The 21,425-nt window shown below is 44.8% G+C and overlaps 1 protein-coding gene across 1 annotated transcript in view; it reads left to right on the forward strand.

Moving 5' to 3' along the window:
• Dnmbp (dynamin binding protein) overlaps nt 1-21,425 on the forward strand; it is a 91,635-nt gene that overhangs the window by 6,200 nt on the left and 64,010 nt on the right. The window lies entirely within an intron of this gene.

The raw sequence follows: 21,425 nt of genomic DNA on the forward strand, positions 1-21,425 counted from the left end.
AGAGAGAGAGAGAGAGAGAGAGAGAGATCCATGCTTTTCTTTATTGAGCCACGGCACCCTTTCCCCTTCTCTGTGATCGCCATGGCATACTGTCCTATAGCTCTATGCCTATCCCACTGGTCAGTAGTTCTTGCTCCGGGTTTTTTTGCTCCGCTTTTTACTATAATGATGTCATAGTCATTTTCTGATGGCCAGCACAGCGACTCATTCATTTTGAGGTTTATGTAACTGTTCTTGGACCAACGTTTACTTTTCCTTATAAATTTGGAGCACATTCATTAAGTTACTCAGAAATTATATTTTGAGATTTTTTTGGGATTATATTAAATGTGTAAATTATTTGAATAGGCTCGATATCTTCGTAATGGTGACGTGTTCTACTGAAAGCACGTAAGATGTCTTTCCACTCACCTTATTTTTCTAGCATTTTTTTAGAGCTTGGAATTAATTTAAAACTGACAGAAGAGTTCTAACAATAGTACCAGGAGCTCCTGTATGCTGCTTCTCTGGAACAGCCCAGTGTTAGCGTCCGGCCGTTGCTTCATGACGCCCTCTGCATGTCACGTTTCCCTCATCCTTTTGAGTTGGGCATAATCAGTCTCTTTCGAGTTTTCACCTCTAGGTACATTAGCACCTTGGGCCAAACTCAAGGCCTCAGCCATGCTAGGCAAGCGCTCTACCGCCCAGCTGTCCTCAGCCCTTCATTATGGAAACTCCTTCATGAAACCCTAGAAGGGCGTTCTTGAGACTTTATGTTTTGATCCTATAGTGAATCATATTTCTTATTTTTAGATGGCAATCTGTAGTTTAAGATGCCTAACATGGCTTTTTCTCTCATTTTTTGTGCCAGCTACTAAATTCTGGCTCTGCTGTTCTGAAACATGAATGCATTTCTGTAGGAAAGCTTGCAAGTGTTTTTATTAGGAGCAATATCTTTTTTTTATTACTTAACCTTGGCCTACTTTGTGGGGCTACAAAATATACAAATTAGGAAATTGGTATTTCTCAGTTCTGTATTTTCTTTCTTTCTTTTGTAAACCACCCAAGTACTAACCAAACTCAACCCTGCTTAGCTTCCCCACTCAGATTTAGGATGATGCTACTGTAGACAATTCTGTATTTTCTTAAAAATTTCAATAGTGTCCCATACACTATGCATTGTCAATCTTTTGTGAAAAGAAGGTTAAAGGATTTCATCAAAACTCTAGTTGAAATGTCTTTAAATTGGTAAAAACTGTATATTAACATGAATATAGTCCTAGTCAGGCTTGGTGCAATCTGACCAAAGAATGCTGTGCCTTCAAAAGCCCCTCGAGGTGCCATGAAGCCTCTGCAGGGAACCCATCAGCACAGTACAGTGAGTGCTTGACAGAGTCTACCAACGGCTTTTCAAAACTAGTAACAGTAACAGTAATAAATTAATCCACTCTGGTGCTCAGCAGCAGAGGAAGGTGTTGCCATGGGATCCGAGTCTGTAGGCCTTGAGTCCTGATTGTTCTAAACAGACCTTGTGCATGGCAGCCTCGCTTCAGGGTGTCATTCATTTTGTCTTCTAGCTCCCCCCGCCCCCCCCTAGTTAATCATTTCCTTGAAACAGTGGTGGTTGTGTAACTTCTTCCCCGTCCGTGTGCCTTATTTCTTTCTCTTTTCTTATAGCGTTGGCCAGGGCTTCCAGGACCACGTCAGAATGTTCCGCCAGATGCGTCCTTGAGAGGTTGAAAAGAGTGAGCCTAAATTTTTCCCACTTTGCATGGCAGTTTTTCATTTGTTTAATATTTGGTAGGTTTGGTTTTGTTTTAGACGGGGGTCTCGCTATGTCGCCTTGGCTGCTCTGGAACTCTCTATGGACCAGGCTGGCCTCAGACTCACTGAGATCCACCTGCTTATGCCTCCCAGTGCTGGGATAAAGGCTTCTGTTCATATGTGTGCCCTTTATCAGGAGCAGGTGTTTCCTCCTGCTTGTAATTTATTGAGCTTTTCTATCAAGGATGGCTGGATAGATAGATTAAACCTTATGGAAAACTTTGCCAGATTTTTCCTCCAGGAAATAAGATGGCTCCACTCCAGCTGCAAACCCAAATCTGACGCGTTATGGCTAAGTTGTTACTAGCAGGGCATAAATAAGAGGCTTCAATATTTCCACACTCTACATCCGTTAATGTACGGTCAAATCCCAAGAGTCTGACGCAAACTTGTTTCCCAGTGATCTCTCACTTTTCCTTCTGATGTGGAGAGTGTGAACTGAAAAGGCTGTGTGAAGGAGGAAGGGTCATGGTGAGCGTTGCAGCTGTACTGGTCAGTGTGATTGTCAATAAAGACACGAAAAACCAGTTCCCTTGCTCTGGGTCCGTTTCTACTCCTGGTGTAAATCTTCAGGGTATTTCAAGAGAAAACTGCAATTATTTAGCAGGTAGAGACGTAGATGACCAGTGACAGTTATGCTTCTTGGTGGATTGCTGGGCCGGTAGCTACCATTGTCCTTTCTCTCCCACTTCAGATCAGTATCCCCCCATTATAAAAAACTGTATGTATTAAACACAGAGAGTTTGTAAAATATAGAAAAGCAAACTTATAATCCTGGCTTTGGTGCCAACCTCTTAAAGGCTTCATTTCACTCCCATCTGGTTGTGGAGGAGGGGACTGCTTAAACCAGGGTTTCAGTGCCTTCCTCCTTTTTCAGGGATAATCTGAGCTCACTGTGATCTCATTTTGGTCCCCTGGGAAGGATCAAGGAAGGTAGCCGGCTATGATTAGCTTTAGGTATGGGGAGAGAAGCCTGTAGGTCGCCTGGCTGAGCCCAAGGGAGCCACCATGCACTGTACACCAAGCTCAGCATTGTAGTTGAACATGGAGCATCCGTGGTCTAGAGCCCCACAGAGCAGGTCCCAAATCTGGGAGCAGGGGGTACCACTTTGGTGATTTTTACCCTTTAGCATCAATTCAGTCCTTCTTTCTTCACATCACATTTCCATTTAAAGTCAGGGTCTCAGTGTGTAGTCCTGGTCTTTGGCCTGCTGGACTTGCTATGTAGACCAGGCTGGCCTGGAACTCGCAAGTATCCTCCTGCCTCAGCCTCCAAGTGCTGGGACTATAGGTATACAGTATCACACACTTGGCTTTTTGTTTTCTTTCGACTCCAAAATAAACCTCCACATAGTCATTTTGTTTCCCTAATCTCTATCTTGTGGGCTTGTCCTATATGTTACATGTCTGTAACAAGCAGGGAGTGAGCAAACTCCTAAGTTAGCATTCCTGTCAGTTCAATTCCACGCAAGGGCGCTTCCTCCTCATGATCACCCCTTTCTTCTGATTTGCTGGAGTGTTTGTTTCCAGTTTGCATTAACCCTTGCCTCTCAAAAGAGAGAGAGAGCCCTACAAAGACAAGATTTTTTTTCTGTCAAGTTATCCCAGGCACCTCTGTCACTGTGCCCTACAAGTGAATCTATCTTGTGACCCAGAGACAGGAAACCAACGGGATGAGAAACAACGGTTCTCAGCCTCCTTCTAAGGTGAGGGTAGGGTAGTGGGATTTCCTTGCTCCCTGAGAATGTGAACAGAGCCAGGCACACCATCCACCCAGAGAGACACTGCCATTGTGCCAGCCCCTGCTGGGAGCAGGAAGAGCATGCTGCCTTTTCCTGTAAGGATTTGTGATGGGAGAGGGACAGGGAGAGAACGGCTGGTGCTGACGTTCAGCCATGGGTCCTGGCCGCGTGCACGCTGGGCATTGTTCTCATGACTTGATTCTTTTAGCGTGAATGAGCCTGCCCCATCAGCAGAAAAAGTTGCAATGGATGTGCCGAGCTGTACTTCACGCCCCATGGATGTGCCGAGCTGTACTTCACGCCCCAGCCTCACACCCCATGACCTCCTCTTTCTGGTTTGTTCTCTCCTCCCATGCCTAGTAAACTAGACACTTTGTTTCACCTTTTCTGTTGTTTCTAACAATAAGTATTATTCTGGATCTCACTCTGGGCTGTTGTGCCAGGAGTCACATTCACAGCGTGGTGTGGGATGTTAGCAGTCAGCTGCTGCAAGGTCGTGATAATGCTGTCCCCAGGCCATGGCCCCTGCCTAGTGCCCAGCACTCCAGCTACTCAGTCAGTTCCCAAGTGCTGCTGCCCCGGCCTGATCCAAAGCTGCTCCTGTACACGCATGTCCTTCTGTCTCTTCCCTTTCTCCCAGTCGGCAGGTCTCTTTCTCTCTTGTAACAGTACATGTGGCAGTAGGTGTCTTATTCTAGTTATTGGTATGTCGTCTGCCCAATTTACAGTTTCATTAGCTGTCCAAATTCAAACGAAGGGAAGCTAGAACCAATGGTGGTGCACACTTGTAAGGAGGATTGCAAGTTCAAGGCCAGCCTGATTTATGGGGGAGACCTTATCTCCAATATGATATGATGACATGATATGATAGTTAATATAATATCCAGCTGTGAGCTTGTTAGTCAGTTCCAAAATTCCCAGCTCTATTAATCTTCAGGATGATTATGTGGAAGGTAATGATTTAGCCCTGTTTAAGGTGGAGATGCTCGATGCATATGATAAGGAACCTTCTGTAAAGTTCTGTTGCTGACTGAAACAGATCTCTGCCCTAAAGATTTGGATTAGTTTATCCGCAGAGACCCTGCTGTTTGCTGTGGTGCACCAAGGCCAACGAGGGCTAACCTCAAACTCACGGTGGTCCTGTCTCGGGGTCCCAAGTGCTAGGATTACAGAAATACACCTTCAACTTTTAAATTAATTAATTTAATATATGTGTTTATTTGCTTATGTGTGTCTCTTGTGGGTTCACATGTACCACAGTGCACTTGTGGAGGTCCGACAACAACCTTCAGGTGCTGGCCCTTGCCCTTCTATCTTGCTCAAGACAGAGTCTTCTTGCCATTGCATAAACCAGGCTCTCACTGTGCTGCCAGCTTCTGGAGATGGTCCTGTCTCTGCCTCTGCCTCCCTGTTGGGACATGCCGGAATGCAGATACACACTGCTGCCTCCCCACTGGGACATGCTGTGATGCAGATGTAAACCCCTGTTGGGACACGCTGGGATACAGACATGTGTACCACTGAGACCAGCTTTTGTGTGGCTTCTGGGGGTCATCAGTCTTATATAGCCTGAGCCATTTCCCTAGTCCCATTATTTTCTTAAATAATTCATCTAAAAAGATAAATCCAAGAAAATGACAGTTTGTAATGTATCCATTTCTTAAGCAGTCTTTAATTTGTTCTAAATTTAAATCAAAATATTTTTGCTTATAATCTGTTGAAGAAACTGGCCATTTGTCCTAATGTTTCCTACAATATGGATTTTTTTTAAAGAGCTTGGTTAGCTCAATTTCACTCCAGTTTCTATAGTGAGTTAGCTTACAACTTACTCTTTCATCAGATGGCCATTGCAAAAGGTTCCAAATTGCTCAGTCACTATAAATAGAATTCCCTGGCCCATATAATTTGGTCTCGCCCTGAGGTCATTTCTGAGGAGTCTTCTAGAGTGTTCCAGGTGTCAGAGAGTGACATTATCTATAGCCAGCCATTTCCATATCAACACATTGTGCCTTGAAAGGATTTTGCAACTATCTGGCAGGGCAGTTTTCCTGTTTCCTAGTGCTGGAGGTGGAGGGTGGGGTGGGGGGCTCTAGCTTTCTTCTTTAGGGACTGTGTGTTACTTTAAGGATTCCCAAGCTCAGTGGCAGGACCTTGTTGGGATGTCATCTAACAGTATTGATATGTTATGGGAAAGCCCTGAGGACCCCTGGAGGGTAGTGAGGGGAGAGTGAATTTGCTTTGGAATCATACTATCCAGGTGCCTGCTGTGGTCCTAGAGACTCCACAGCTCTCAGGACTGGGTGTCATGATGCTAATACAGAAGATTCTGAACCCACAGATTTCAGTACCCCAGGTTCTGGCTGCCCGTGTCTGAAGTCGGTAACTCTAGTATCTGGATCACTGTGGACACAAAGACTTCCAGGTTCCTTTCCTTTCTTCCTTTACTTTGGGGGCTTTGTTGCCTTTGCCTGTCCATCACCTGATGCTTCTGTAGGATAGCAAGCCAGTGTTCAAGTAGCACACATGAATGTTGTTGAAGATTGATCTGTCGTTGATTCAAAGGTTCTAAGAAGAAAATATATCAGTGTTGATGTGTGATGCCCCTCTGTAGGCTGTGAATATGTTTTATTACCATTGGTTAGTAAAGAAGCCGATTTGGCCAATAGCCAAGCAGAATAGGGTCAGATGGGAAATCCAAGCAAAGATATAGAGGGAAGGGGGGCAGAGTCTGGGAGATGCCAGCAGCTGCTGAAGGAGTGAGATGCCAAAGCATTACTGGGAAGCTGTGGGGCACGTGGTGATGTACAGATCAGTAGAGATGGGTTCATTTAAATGGTAAGGGCTTGTTAATAATAATCCTGAGCTGGTAGGCCAAGCAGTTTGTAATTAATATTAACCCTTAGAGTGAAGGTGGAGCCAGGCCATCTGTAGCTACTTAGTGAGATCAAGGCCAGCCTGGGATACAAAAGACTTGTCTAAAACACACACACACACACACACACACACACACACACACACACGAAAAAGGAGGAGGAAATTGAAACTAATGATGTCTCACTTAAGGGTCAGATCCCACTGGTGGGTGGGAGAGGGACCTCCAGTTACACAGTGTCAGTATTTTAGATAGTGTCACATCTAGTCTTAAAGTCAAAAAGTTAATAAACTAAGACACAGAGAAGGACATTCAGTGAACTGCTTAGAGCCCTAAGGAGACTGGTCATATTAGTAATAGGTTTGCTTTTATTAAAGAATTAGTTAACGGCAAATCACTGAAAAGCTTCCAAGTGAATTTGACCAATATGCTCAAAGTTTATTCTTATATTCCATAGAGGAAATTCAAACTGGGTCAGTTATCTCTTATTATGACTTTAAATGCTTAAAATTAAAATTAGCTTTTTGCAGGGCAGATGTTAATCAGGGCAATCTGCAGCCCCGCGGCCTCACGTTGTCTCCCTTTGCAATGATGAGAGAAAAATAAGGAGTGCTTCAGGTCGGCATGGGGGCACACTGTAATCATAAGACTTGGGGCAGGAGGATTGCCACAAGTTTGAGGCCAGCTTGGGCTACACAGTGAGTTTCTGGCTAGCATGAAGTATACTGTAAAACCTTTTCTTGGAAAAAAAAAAACTAAAAATCAAAGTCAAAAAATAAAAAAAAAATACTCATTATCTATGCCTAACCAAGGGAAGCTTCAATGCATACAAAAGATGGTGACATCACCTCCGGTTGCAGCTGGTGGTGTGACTACAATGCTGAATTACAGGTTTTTTTTTTTTTTTTTTTTGACAGGGTTTCTCTCTGTAGCTTTGGCTGTCCTGGAACTCACTCTGTAGACCAGGCTGGCTTCGAACTCACAGAGATCCACCTGCCTCTGCCTCCCCGAGTGCTGGGATTAAAGACGTGCGCCACCTCTGCCCGGCCTTATATTGCATTCTTGCTGTGCAGTGAGGACAGTTGCTTTGCTGTGTCTTATTTATCTGCCTGTGTTGTTTTCACTTGGGCAGGGGGCCAAGCAGGTGCACAGGTACGTGGGGCCTCAGAGTACTGGATGGCATTTGGTTTGCCTGACACTGGGGTACATGATTAGGAGGAGGAGGGCAAGAGATGAGGCCAAACCTGTGGTGGGGACTAGGTCTTAACAAGGTGTGTCTGCCCAGAGGGGGGAGTTTTACTGCCGGTGGCGGGTGGAAGAACCCAGGCTTAGAGAAGTGTGTGGGTTTGTGGTTTCCTAGCCACAGCGTGAGGAGCAAGGCAGAGGGAGATGAGATTTGGAGGCAGCGTGCAGGACCCTCAGAAAAGACAGGTGGAGGCAGATGGCTGTGTTTGATGATTTAACGGCAGAGCTAATGTTCTTTCCTAGAAGTACAGGGCATTTTCTATGTAAGTAAACAAATTAATTTCATATCCTCCTTTTATCCCCAGAAGGTATTTGGCAAAGGCTTTCTTGGACCCACACATAGGGATCTCCTTTGTGACTGTCAAACCCTGTGGCTGTGATGAACACACAGCTCGCGTACTCCTGGTAGAAAGGGATGTCCTCTGCTCTTTCCCCATGATCAGTACCCACAGAGTCACGTTTCTCCCTCTTCTCAAGTACACAATTGCAATTTAGAGAAGTTAGCTCTGCCTAGAGGCGCTGCCTTGACTGTGTTATTTGTGCTGCGATTAGTCTGGGTGATGATGGTCCTCCTCCTCTGTCTCTTCCCCTCCCCCATGATTGGCACCATCACAGCAAGCACCTCTAGCCCCTACTCTTACCCTGACACATGACCAGCCAGCATTTTCTGAATGTCTGCCTTTTGTTAGGAGGTGTTCCAGATGTTTAGTGACATTTCAGATTTAATCCCTGTTTTACACTGTGAAGTAGACGACTATTATCTTAATTTATAGATGAAGAAACTAACATTCAGAGGAGTTGCCTATTGACTTTCCTGAGGTCACAGAGCTAGAGATTGAAGCTAGGGTTGGGGGTGTGGCTCACTTTGTTGTGAGTTTGTCTAGCACGAGTGCAGCCCTGTTTTATATCGCATCACATGTACCAGGTGCTGTGGCCAATCATGGCAGATACTGGCAGGTACATGCCAATAATCTCAGCGCTTAGGAGGTAGAGCCAGACCATCTGTAGCTACATAGTGAGTTCAAGGCCAGCCTGGGATACAAAAGACTTGTCTAAAACACACACACACACACACACACACACACACACATACGAAAAAGGAGGAGGAAATTGGAACTAATGATGTCTCACTTAAGATCCTGTTATTTATATATTTATTAATTCAATCTAATAGTAAATATGATTTTCCATTTTAAATTTGCTCATTATATCTGGGTGGAGCGTGTGCATAGAATGCATCAGGCTCTGGGGTCAGTATTCAGCAACACACACACACATAAACTTCTTTTAAGAATACTTATTTATATGTACACGACTGTGTGTATGTGTGTCTTGCTATAGCACATGTGTGGAGGTCAGAAGAAAACTTGCAGGAGTCTATTCTCTCCCACCACATGAGCTCCAGGGAATGAACTCAGGTCACCAGCTGAGTGCCTTTACCTGCTGATACCTCACTGGCCCAACAAATTGTTCTTTGACGTTCTCCCACCTGGTGAACGTGCAGGTAACACCACGCTGCCCTTGTTTCCACCCTAGAGCAGACAGAAGTTGCAAGAATAGAATGCTTATTAAAATATGAATTCAGGTAAAGCTTCAGGGATAGGACTGATTAAGCTGTTAATGTGTCTGCCATTTTCCAAGGTAGAGCATTCATGTAAGCCTTTGCCATTTTGAGTAAAGTATTGAGATTTCTGAAGTAAAAGAGATACTAACTCTTTAAAATTAAAATAATCATCTATCTTAAGATATCCCAGTCAGTATATGAGCTGGTGACTTTCAGTGTGTTCCCAGCACTGCCGTCACTAACTCCAGAACATTTTCACTCCCCCAAAGGAACCTAACACTTATTAGCTCATTCCCCCATTCCTCTTCCTTAGGATCTCTAATTTTATTTTAAAGCTTTGTCTTATTTTCTTTATTTTTTACTTTATATGAATTCAGTACCCAAGAAAGCCAGAAGAGAATGCTGAATCCCACAGGACTCCAGTTAAAATGGATGTGACTGCCTGCCTGTGGGTGCTGGCACGGATGCAGGCACCCAGGTCCTTTGACAACAAGCCAGTGCTCTTACTCACTGAGCTACCTCTTCAGACCCAGAATCTTTCATTTTAAAACTTTGTAACACCTTAGTGCTATGAAAAAGGGTTTGAGGGCCAGGTATGGTGGTGCACGCTTTTAATCCCAGCCGTAAGGAGGCAAAGGCAGGCGAATCTTTGTGAGTTTGAGGCCAGCCTGGTCTATAGAGCAAGTGTATTTAAAAAGAACAGATGTTGAAAATACCATCCCAGAATTGGCTCTCTGCAGTGCAGATAATCCTATCTGTACAGATGCTGTCTGAATTCTTCACATATATGAATTAATTTAAGTGTCACTACATCTGTGAGCCCCATTCTAGTAAACTGTCATATATGTGGAGAAGTCAGGATGCAGAAAAGTTGAGCTGTCTGTTTTAAATCCTGAAAGTCTAGCGAGGGATGGAGCCTGGATACATATCCAGCTGGCCTGGCTCTGTAGTCTCTGCGTAATAGTTCTGTGTGCCTTAAACTGAGAGTTTCTACTTGAAAATGACAGGGCGGCCTGGAAACACCGTGCTGAGAGAATGACACCAAGACCTCATATTGTATGAGTTCAGTAGAATCCGAAACGTCCAGAAGGGACAGATCTGTGCAGAAAGTAGAATAGTGTTTGCCAGGGGCCAGAACAAGAGGGGAGGAGTCAAAGGGAGAGGAGAAAGGGCCTGCAGAGGGGGAGGAAGGGGAAAGAGAGTTCCTGGTTCACTTTCTGAGGCTAGGCAGGCTCTGACTTGTCAAGTCTGACTGGGGAGGTAGCTCAGTGGCAGTGCTGGTCTCGCATGTACATCCTGGTATTGCGGGAGAAATGGGGAGAATTGAGTTTTCGATATCTTATAGTTATATATAGTTATAGTTGGGAGCATAGTATAGAAATCTCTAAATAGTTGCAACTCAAAACTTTCAGTTTAAAAAGGGCTAGCTAGCATCCAACCCAAGAATTTAAAAGTCTGGTGTTTGAAAATGTCACTACCGGTAGCATTACCAGGATAAGGGAGGGAAGGTGCTCATCTCAGTGGAGACAGGAAAGCATTGCTAAGCTTCACCCATTTATTATTTTTTATCTTTTAAAGCTTTCTTGAAACATTTATTTGTTGCCTCTGTGTGTGAGAGAGCATTGCCTTCATACAGGTGTGTGCATTGCCTGCATGCCTGTGCCTTTGGAGGTCAGATGAGGGTGATGGATCCCTAGAACTGAGTTAAAAACTGTTATGAGCTGCCATGTGGGTGCTGGGAACTGAACCCTGGTCCTCTGCAAGAACAGCTGGTGCTGTTAACCTCTGAGCCATCTATCTAGCCTTACTTATTGTTGTAAAAGCAAAGCAAAATAGTGTGGAGAACTAGACAGAACAAAACAATGACCTCTGACCCCCGTGTCTGAGCAAGAATCATAGTGCTAGCTGGCCCAAAACAGATCTCTGGAGTCTCTAGGTCAGTGGTTCTCAACTTGGGGGTCCAATGACCCTTCCACGGGGGTCACCTAAGACCATCAGAAAATATAGACATTTACATTATGATTCATAACAGTAGCAAAACTCAGGAAGTAGCAACAAGAATAAGTTTATGGTTGGGGTCAGCACAACATGAGGAGCTGTACTGAAGGGCTCAGCTAGGAAGGTTAAGAACCACTGCTCTAGGACACAGTTCATTCGTTGCCCAGTGATTATATGTTTTTGCTATTTGTAAGTCAATTAGCTTTTCAGTCTATGTCAACTGCCAGACATTACCATTAGTATCTGTACCATAATTAAAGCCCAGGTTTTGCTCTCTGTCGTGGCAATCTGTGATTTAAATCTTTCCCTATTTCTTTCTAGCTTGATCTTATCCCAACTGCTATTAAAATAATATGGTAGCTGGAAAGATGGCTCAGCAGTTAAGAGCACTGCCCTTACCTCCCAGATGCTCTGGGTTAGACTCCCAGCACCAGCCTGGTGGCTCACAACAATTTGTAATTCCAGTCCCAAGGGACCTGACACTCTCTTCTGGCCTCTGAGGGCACTGCATAAGCAGGCTAGACACTTAAACATGTGAAATAAAAACAAAGGCTTAAAAAACTTACAAAAAAAATAATGAATCCCCAGATTCGTCAACTTCTTACATATTGTGTAATGTAAGTAGCTTTCAAATTTCCATGTGTGTGAGATGACCCTGACTGCTTCCACTTTGAATTGCCTCATCTCCCAGAAGGGTTAGATTTGTCTTCCTTTTCCTTTTTTCTTTTTTCCTTTTTTCTTTTTTTGGTGGGGAATGGGTGGGTTGAGGCAGAGTTTCACTATGTAGCCTTAGCTGCTCTGGAATTCACTATGTATACCAGGCTGTATTTGAACTCACAAAGCACATGCCACCATGCCTGCCCCGTCTTTGCTGACTTTGCTGCTCCTCCTCCAGGCCCTGTGACTTCACGTGCAGTGCTGTCCATTAGCCACCCTCGTGCTGTCTGACCTTGCGGGGCTCTATCGGAGGATTACAGTACTCCCTTTCCTACATAACTTCAGCTTAGATTAAAGTAATTGCAACCGTTTCTCCTTCCTTATGCTTATGGGGAGCGGCACCCCTTACCAAATCAGACTGAAAATCGTTAACTCCTGGTATGTTTTATTCAGTTATTACTAATAACCAAAGCTTAAATTGAAATTGTAAAGAGTGAGTGAGAGCTGAGACTGAAATTACAAGCTTTGCTCATTCACTTTTCTATGCGCTTTCCCCACGAGGTGTGGTCCTTCGTATTTGGGGGAAGGGAAGACCTGGCCATCTGTGTTAGGACATTAAGTCCTTTTCAACCATCTAAGTCACTTGCATCTTGGTGTTTTCTCTTGTGCACCTTGAAAAGGAGCTTCTGTCTAATGTGTTGAGTCCTTCTCTAAGAGGCCGTGGTCACTTTTGTTGTGTGTAAAGCTACAAGCCTGTTTTCCATGGTGCTCGGTTACTGACAGTCTTTAAAATGACCCGGATTCCCTACCCTGGGAATAGATGCTGATATTCTTAACTCCAGCCAGCCAGTTTTCTACACATTCTTTCTCTCCGAATCTTCAGTTTTCTTAATCCCTTTCTTGATTACTTCTTTCAAAACATCAAGAATACTTTGCAGGCTAAAATAGGCTGGGGGATAAAAGAATTCCTGTGTCTTTATAAATCTTCCGAGGCTGAAAGGCAAGCTCCTACTCGAACCAATAGATAAGAAAAGAAACACAATGCCTGCGTCCTGGATCTCTAGCAGGTGACTGCTTGCTTGGAGCCGTGTGGGCGGATATTCTCTGCTCCTCCTGAGAGCGCCTCTGGGCTGCCTGCTTCCACTGATCACAGCGCTGCTATCTGCAGCCGCACCCTCGAGTTTCACTCTAAACTTTCACCCAATCTCAACTTGTGCAACCGCTATCGTATAGATTCTGTGACAAGGGCACTGCGGTGGGGCTCTGGATCTTAAAGTGTTGTTAAGCTGCCCAGCACAGACACGTCCCATTTATCTAGTGATAAGTCAGTGGGCTTTAGATTTTCACTCATAAATGAGATTCACACATGATTTAAGAAATGTCACATACTTTAAGGGGCTCCTGGGTTAAGTCTTTTGAAAAATTCCCCCATAAATGCCTTAAAATGTTGTAGTTGTGGGGCTTGCTTCTGTTAACATGGTTTTGTTCAAAAAGAGAAAACTGATGTAAAGGTGAATGGGCAATTTCTTTCTTTCTTTATTTTTTTTTTAAAAAAAAGAGATTAAACTGAGAAAGAGAGGGAACGTTAGCTCACTGGGTTGGGGGTGGAAGCCTTAGTTCCAGCTCCTGCCAGGATAGTTTACAGGAGGATCTTGGTGTCTCCTGCATGGCAGTTACTACAACTCTGAGGACCGAAGGGCTCTCCCATGATTGACGGAAGCTCAGCCACAGACCCCAGGCTGAGAATGCTGCCTTCCTTGTTGGGACAAGTTTGAGCTGTGACGACTGTTCAGGTGAAAGGTTAAGGCAGGCTGTTCCTGCAGACGCCTTTTTTTTTTTCTCCCTTAGTTTCTGAAATCATCCCCTCCAAGCCAGAGTGTGGTTCCTTTGTTTCAAGGGTCCACAGGCCCTAGAACCAGAGTCCACTAGAGATGGGGGAGGAGGTGGTGCTGAGGAAAAGCCCTATGGCACTCCCTCTCGCATCTGGAGGGGTCCCCCCAGTTTGTAGCATTTACTTCCTGTTCATCCTCTGGGACTTTCGTTGAAGAATCGCCTGGCAGCAACTGCTGACCTCCCGTCCAAAGTCAGCTGCCAGTGGCACAGAGCCGCGGAGGAAATGCTGTGTCCTGGCTTCTCTCACTTCCTTCCTTCCTGAAGCTGCTCCAGACTTCATGTTCTGACACCTCCCGTCCTTCCACATGGAGGAAAGCACATTTGTCTGTGTTATCAGAAAGACATGCGTTGTTGCTTGTGACGGTGAACACTTCTGTATGCAGGCCCTGACATCTTTAAAGTGCATTCCACGGAGGTCATATTTTCTGGAGAATTCAGTTATAAAACTAGGGAAATCTCAATATCTTCATAAAGCATACTCAGAAAGGCAGGAGAAACAGCAGGCTCTGCTGCCTTTCAGTCAAGGAGACCTCCTCAGAGAATTTGTTCTGGATATAGATGGGGTCACTGCACTTTCTGAGAGAATAGACTTGCTATATTCTGAGGGAGAATAAGGGCGGACCCAGACACTAGTATTTTTTTTAAGTGTTTTGTTGTTGATGTTTTTTTAAAATTTGTGTGTTTAGTGTGTTGCCAGCTTGTGTGTATATGTACCACGTGCATGTGTGCCACCTTTGGAAGCCAGAAGAGGGCATTGGATCTCTTGGAACTGGAGTTATAGGCAGCTGGGAACCACCATGTGGCTGCTGGGAACCAAACCTGGGTCCTTCTGCAAGAACAGCAAATGCCCTTAACTGTTGAGCCATCTCTCCAGCTCCCTATTATGGTTTTTAAACTTTCTAAACTAATGTCCTTGACGTCTCTCTTTCACTTACATTTAGCGGTAGAATTTCCTATACTCTCGGCTTCCTTTTTTTTTTTTTTTTCAATGCATAAAGCTCTAGGCATCTTTTGGGTTTGTGTCACCTGGGGCTCAGTAGAAGCAGAGAACTTACTGTAGGCCGAGATTTTCATCAGGCTGGTCAGCTCTGTCCTGCCAGCCGGTCCCAAATAACTACACAGAGACTTAATTATAAATACTCGACTGATAGCTTAGGCTTGTTACTAACTAGCTTTTACATCTTAAATTAAGCCATATTTTATCCCTGTTCTACCGCGTGTTCAGTACCTTATCTCAGTACAGCATGTTCATCTTCCCCCTCATCTGCATCTCCTCGAGACTCCCAGGACGCCACCCTTCTTCCTCGCAGCGTTCTCTCTGACCCCCAAATCCTCCCTAGTCCTCAGCCAGTGAGCTCTTTATTACCAATGAGAGTCAGACACAGTTCCAGTGTGCAAAAGGATTGCTCCATAATAGCTTTCTCCATCTGAGAATTTGAGGAGTTCAACTTAGAATGGACAGGTTTAGGGAAAATAGCAAAGGATTATACCTTACACCAAGGCTAATAGGGGAGCCACCCTGCCCCAGGGCAGAGGGATGGGATAGTCACTTGACTGGGCAGGAGTGCTGTTTGGAGAAGGTCTCATGGCTGTAGCCTTTCATGGGGCGACATCACCACCTCGTTCCAGCAGGGAGGGAACCAGCTTCTACCTCTGCCTTTAGATCCCTGCTAACCCAGTGGTTGGAGCCAGCAAGAATCTAGAGGCAAGTGCCTGAATTTGGAGCTTAAGGTTGTCTTGGGGCATAGAGTAGGCTTGAGGCCAGAACTGGGAGGACGGATGTTCTGTGTCCACAGTGTGTACCAGGTCGAGACCTTTACCCAGAGGCCGTGCTGGAATTACTCACTAAGCTGATTGATGTCAGTATCTATTGGGGTGAAAGTTTACAGCTCATGAGCTCAGATTTTTAACAGATTGTTCAGGATTGTGGATATAGTATTTCTATGTTGCTTATTAAAAATAATGTCTCCCAGGATTTCTTCTACATTCAGTCATATTTTATACTATGTTACCCATGTTGGTTTTTTATTGTAGTAAATGAATATAACATAAGCATTACCATTTTGAATCCACGAAGTGTACAGTTTTGTATCATTAGTTCTCTCACATCCACCTCTGGAACTTGCTCGTTCTCTCGAACTGCACAGCTATGCCCACTTAACACTGGCTCCCTGGCCATTCCCTTGCTCTCCCGGCCCCGGACACTGCCATTCTTCCTGTCTCTGTGCTCTGGCTGATCTGAGTACTTCATCTAAGTGGAATCCTGAGTGTGTTTGTCCCTGTGTCTGGCCTATTTCACTTAGTATAATGTCTTCAAGTTTCATCCATGCTGTGGTATGTGCTGCTATTTTTTTTCCCTTTTAAGAAGGTTGAATAATTGTATTTTGGTTTTTCTGTCTTCTGATGGACACTTGGATCGCATGACATGTTGTAAAATCTTATTTGTGAATATTTTCGTTATTTTTATAGCTTCAAGTTTCATATGTCCAGGGCTGGAGAGATGGCTCAGTAGGTAAGAGCACTAGCTGCTCTTCCAGAGGACCCAGGTTCACTTCCCAGCACCCACATGGCAGCTCACAATTATTTGTAACTCCAGTCCCGGGGAATTCCCTTTCTCTGGACTCTGCAGCCACCAGGAATACACGTGGTGCATAGACATACATGCAAGCAAAACATCCACAAGTAGAAAATAAAGGCTTGAAAATGTTTTACATGCGCAGTCTTCAAGACTAAGTCTGTGGAGTGGAAATATAGAAGATGGAGGTGGCCTTGAGTATAAGACATGGACACCATTTGGAGGAAATAGGGATGGGAAGAATTTAAACATGTGGAGGCATGTAACCTGCTATGCAAAAAAGAAATGACATGTAAATGACATGTAAACATGGGAACGAGTCTGGCACGAGAATCCAACCAAGGCCCCACACTCTTCTACTGTCCCCAGTTGGACTACTCAGATTGGATAGGGCTACTAAGTACCTTGAGCAAGATGGAACAAAGTCTAAAAAAATTAAATGAGGGCAAGCAAGGGCCCTGTTTTGTTTGTTTGTTCATTTCTGAGACAGGTCTCTTTGTATCCCTGGCTGTACTAGAACTCATTACGTAGATCAGTCTGACCTCGAACTCACAGAGATCTGCCTGCACCTGCCTGAGTGCTGGGTTTAAAGGTGTGAACCACCACACTTGATCCAAATTTACTTATGTGTATGTATGTATGTTTACATTCACACATGCATGTATACATTCTCATAAGTGTCTGTAGAGGCCAGGAGAACATGTTGGATTCCCTGGATCTGGAATTATGGGGGCTGTAAACCTCCTGACAGGGAAGCTGGGAATCTAACTTTGGTCTGCTGTAAGAGCAGCAGGTGGTCTCAACTGCTGAGCCATTTCTCCAGCCCCCAGACAAGTTTAAAGACATATAACTAAAGGAGCTTCTCGCCTGACTGCCGTGGTCATTAATGTGTTCTGTTCCCCTTCGAGCGGAAACTGTGGTCCATGCCTTTGAGCAGGTTTATGGTCCAGAGCTGTCCTTGAATTCATGATGCCTGTGCTGTGCTGTATTTTGATTCACCAAGATTAGCATCCTTAGAACATGTTTGGGGAGGGTCGGCCGTGAGAGGGGCTAAACTAAGCTTTTTGGGTTCCAGGACTAGCCCATTTCCAACACAGTTTGGATGTTCTTAGAATGACATTTGAGCCTTGCTGCCCACAGTGCAGTGATTGGTGCAGGCTCCTGGCACATGTGGCGTGGTGGGCACTCAGATGGTAGCTATTCTTAGTATCCTTTAGGCTGTTTGGAGCCAAGAAACCAGGTTACCAATACTCGACTTGGAGGGCTCACACCACTCCTGAGTCAAACTCAGACAAACTGGAGACTGAAGCTGTTTATGCCCGAGATGGTTGGTTTACCTTTAGGTGGGCAGAACTGTGGGCTCAGATATGAGTATTTCAGATATTCCCACCAGGTCCGCCAGTCACTTAAGCTTTCCCACGCTGGCATCGCTGCAGATCTGCAGGCAAAGACACAAGCTCTTCCTTCACAGACTTCCCCTTCCTAAAGGGTTTGGAGAATCACCTTTCCCAGGATCTCTATATTTGACACACACCTCTTCAGAGGAGGAAACAGGTGTTCAGCAGTAGGAAGGGGTGGCGTTTGGCATCTTTTGGATGTCCCTGACACCATGCTGTATTGGACAATAATTTCCCCAGCTTTCCCTCAGCCCATCTGTCCTGTAGTTTCTTCTGCAAACTTCCATCTGGAGTTGGAACAGCTTACAGAAACCACTAATGATTAAGCTTTGAAGTGTACCCTTGGGTTTCTATAATGGCCCCAGTGCGGATGGTGAGCGGTGCTTCTCAGAGTGTGGACAGGACAGGGGCAACTCCAGACAAGTCTATCACCTACGTAAAGTGGGAGACGTCGACCCCACCTTTGCACACATGAATCATGGAGGCTGTGACTCTTGCACCCTTCTAGGGTGTGTGTCTTGGGATTAAACACTCATTCCAGCAGAGCAGGAGGTCAGTTAGTAAAGACTTTATTGAACCAGGTTCTCTGTGAGTGAGTCATTTTCCAGCAGCATGACAAGGTGCCAGGAAGAACGCCTAACTCCATCAGCTTGCAGTTCTAAAGTGCAAGGAATCCCTGGGTCTGAGGCTGCGTCCTAACAGTTCAGTGAGCGAGCTACACAATCAGTCGGACACTGAGAGCTTTGAGAAAATGTATCGGAAAATTATGTCCATCTTGATCCAACCCTGAGGACTTATTTTAATAACGTAGATGGTTAAGAGATTTGTCAAATGCTTGGTTTTTTGTTTTGAAAAAATTCTTAGACACTACCCTTGTGCAGAAGTCTGACATCTGGTGACTTCAGATGCTTGGAAGACAGCCAGAAATGAGAAAAGGGTCTCGGAGCACGTGAGAACTGTAGGGAGCCTCCAGTGCCAATGTGCGTCCTTTACCTCTGCAGGAGTCAGCCTGCCTTCTAGAATTGGCTGACTTTTATTTTCTGGGGACTTTTTAGCAATGTTGATGCTATGGGTTCTAAACAGCGAACTAGAAAGTGGATTGAATTGGATATGGTGGCACCTTTAGTACCAACATTTGGGAGGCAGAAGCAGGTGGATCTCTGTACGTCAAGGCCAGCCTTGTCTACATAGCAAGTTCCAGCATGGGCTATACAGTAAGACTCTGTCTCAAAAAAAAAAATTAAAATTAAAAAAGAGTGGAAAAACTGATTGGAGGGTGAGGTGGCTGAAAAGATAATTTGCTGGTTCAGAGCACTGGCTGCTCTTCTGGAGAACCCAGTGTCAGTTCCCAGCACCACATGGCTGCTCACAACCGTCTGTAACCCCAGTTCCAGGGGATCCGACATCCTCTTCTAATAGGTGCCAGACACACATATAGGCGAAACACCCATATGCGTAAAATAAAAATAGATAAATCTATTTAAAAAAAACGAAACTGATGAAGGAGATGAGCTGAAAGCAGAGCAGGCTGGCACCACAGGAGAAAGGCCTGGGGGCTTGTAACCGTTGAGGACAGCGGTATGGTTAAGTCAGCACAGGGCTGTATGGCTGCAGGAATGAACTTGCTTCTGGAAGTCTGAGTAAGCCATGTTCATTTGGTGTCTTCTTTGGGAGATGTCAGAAAGACTCAGACAAGATCTGACTGCATAGTCCAGGCTGATCTAGGTATCAAAGTTCTCCAGTCTCAGCCTCCTGAGTTCTGGGAATCATGGGCATGTACCATCACACTCCACCCAATGTGCTTGTTCTTAAACATGGTCAAAGTTAAATTAACCATGTTGAAATAGGACATATTGAAGTGTCTATCTGCTTGAAGACAGTACATTCTTTGGTGATCAGTGGCACAGATTTGAACTTGTCGTTAATTGTGGAAGTGACTTATAGTAGACACTAATGTTTATTGAGAAGCTACAGTGCCCGTCATGTCCTCGGCACATTTGTACAGCGAGGCTTTGGTGACAGACGTTTGAATTCCCATTCTGTCCCTGACTTCCTGTGTGGCCTTAGAATTTATCACTCCTTTGAACCTGGTCCTCATCTGCCCAATGGGAACCGATGACACACGTCATTGTGAGGACTCATTGATGTGGAACACGGTACAGTGCGTGGCATGAGGAAGCACTGTGTAGGTGTTGTACTTATCTTTATCACTGTAGACATCCTCATGACGATCACTGTGAACGTATTAATATCTTCATCTCTCAGGTCATGGAAACGGAAGACCTGAGAGTAAGTGATGTGTGCAGGCAAAGTAGTAAAGCTGGGGTTTGAATGCCGCCCTCTGTCACGGCAGAAGCCTGGTATTTTACGTGCACAATATGCTATCTCTTCAAAGTATATTTATATAAATACTAGATTTGGTTTTTGGTTTGTTTGGTTTTCTTTTTTGTCTGTTTGTTTTAAACAGGTGCTCACTATATAGCCCTGGCTTACCTAGAGCTCATCATATAGAGCCGTCTGATATCCGGCTCACAGAGACCTGCTTGTCTCTCTGCCCCTGGAGTGCTGGAGTTAGGCACAGCTCATTAGATGGTTTTAATAGATGCTCAGTAGTAGAACACTTGTGTGGGATGAGTGAGGCCCCGGGTTCTATGCAAAGCACCATGGAAGGGAAAGCGAAAGCAGAAATCCTGTGGTATAAGGGGGCGAGGAGTGCAGGGGCCACTTCTCCTTTTACTGCGGCCCAGTCATCTCATTACTGAAAAAATCCCAGTGACACAAGAATAAGCTGCTTTGACCAAATGTGTAATGTTTAATTATCGAGCATGGTTAAAAAAATCAATATGCTGAAGTATTATTAAATACTTCCTTCGTTTTTTTCACACCAGTGAAAGTCATAAACCACAGTTATAGCTGTCTTACTTTCTTTCCATTAGGCATTTGGTTCTTTTTAAATATTTATATATACTTATTTACTTCGTGTGTGTGTGAGTGTGTGTGAACCATGTATATGTGGTTGCCCTCGGAGGCCAGAAGAGGATTTTGTTTGGATTCCCATGAGCTAGAATCATAGGCAGTTGTGAGTCACCTGACATGGATGCTGGCAACCAAACTCCTGTCCCCTAGAAGAGCAGTAAGTACTCTTAACTGCTGAGCTATCCCTCCAGCCCCTGCTTCTCCCTCCTGTCATAGGTCCTGGGAATCAAACTCTGTTTACCAGGCTTGGAGACAACCACCTTTATCAGCTGAGCCACCTCACTGGCCTGTCTTGGTGCTTTTCGATGAGGCTAGTCATATGTGAGATGAAAAAAGAAAAATCTCCACCTTCAGCAACACTGAATGAGTCTTTGAGGAGCCTGGAGAGCTGGAGCTGCCCCCTGTGCAGCCCCTGGGAAGGCATTTGGAGAATGTTGGTCTGATCATGGCTGAGCCTTTCCGAGTGAACACACACACATACCTCATGTGCCCTTATTTTCTAGTGGGTAGACACATTCTTAGCTCTCCAGCCCCATACACCAGGGCAATGGACCCATCATGCATTGCAGTGTAGTCCTGCAACAGTGCAGGTTGGAGCACAAGGGTCTCCAAACCAGAATCAAATGCTTGATCTGCTGGTACTAAATGTCCCCTAGAGACACCATCTCTGGCCCTTTCTCATTCTTTTCATTGACTTCCTTCT

This window comes from Alexandromys fortis, unplaced genomic scaffold (assembly GCF_014885135.2).
Source record: "Alexandromys fortis isolate MF-2015 unplaced genomic scaffold, M_Fortis_MF-2015_v1.1 scaffold_16, whole genome shotgun sequence".
NCBI lineage: Eukaryota > Metazoa > Chordata > Mammalia > Rodentia > Cricetidae > Alexandromys > Alexandromys fortis.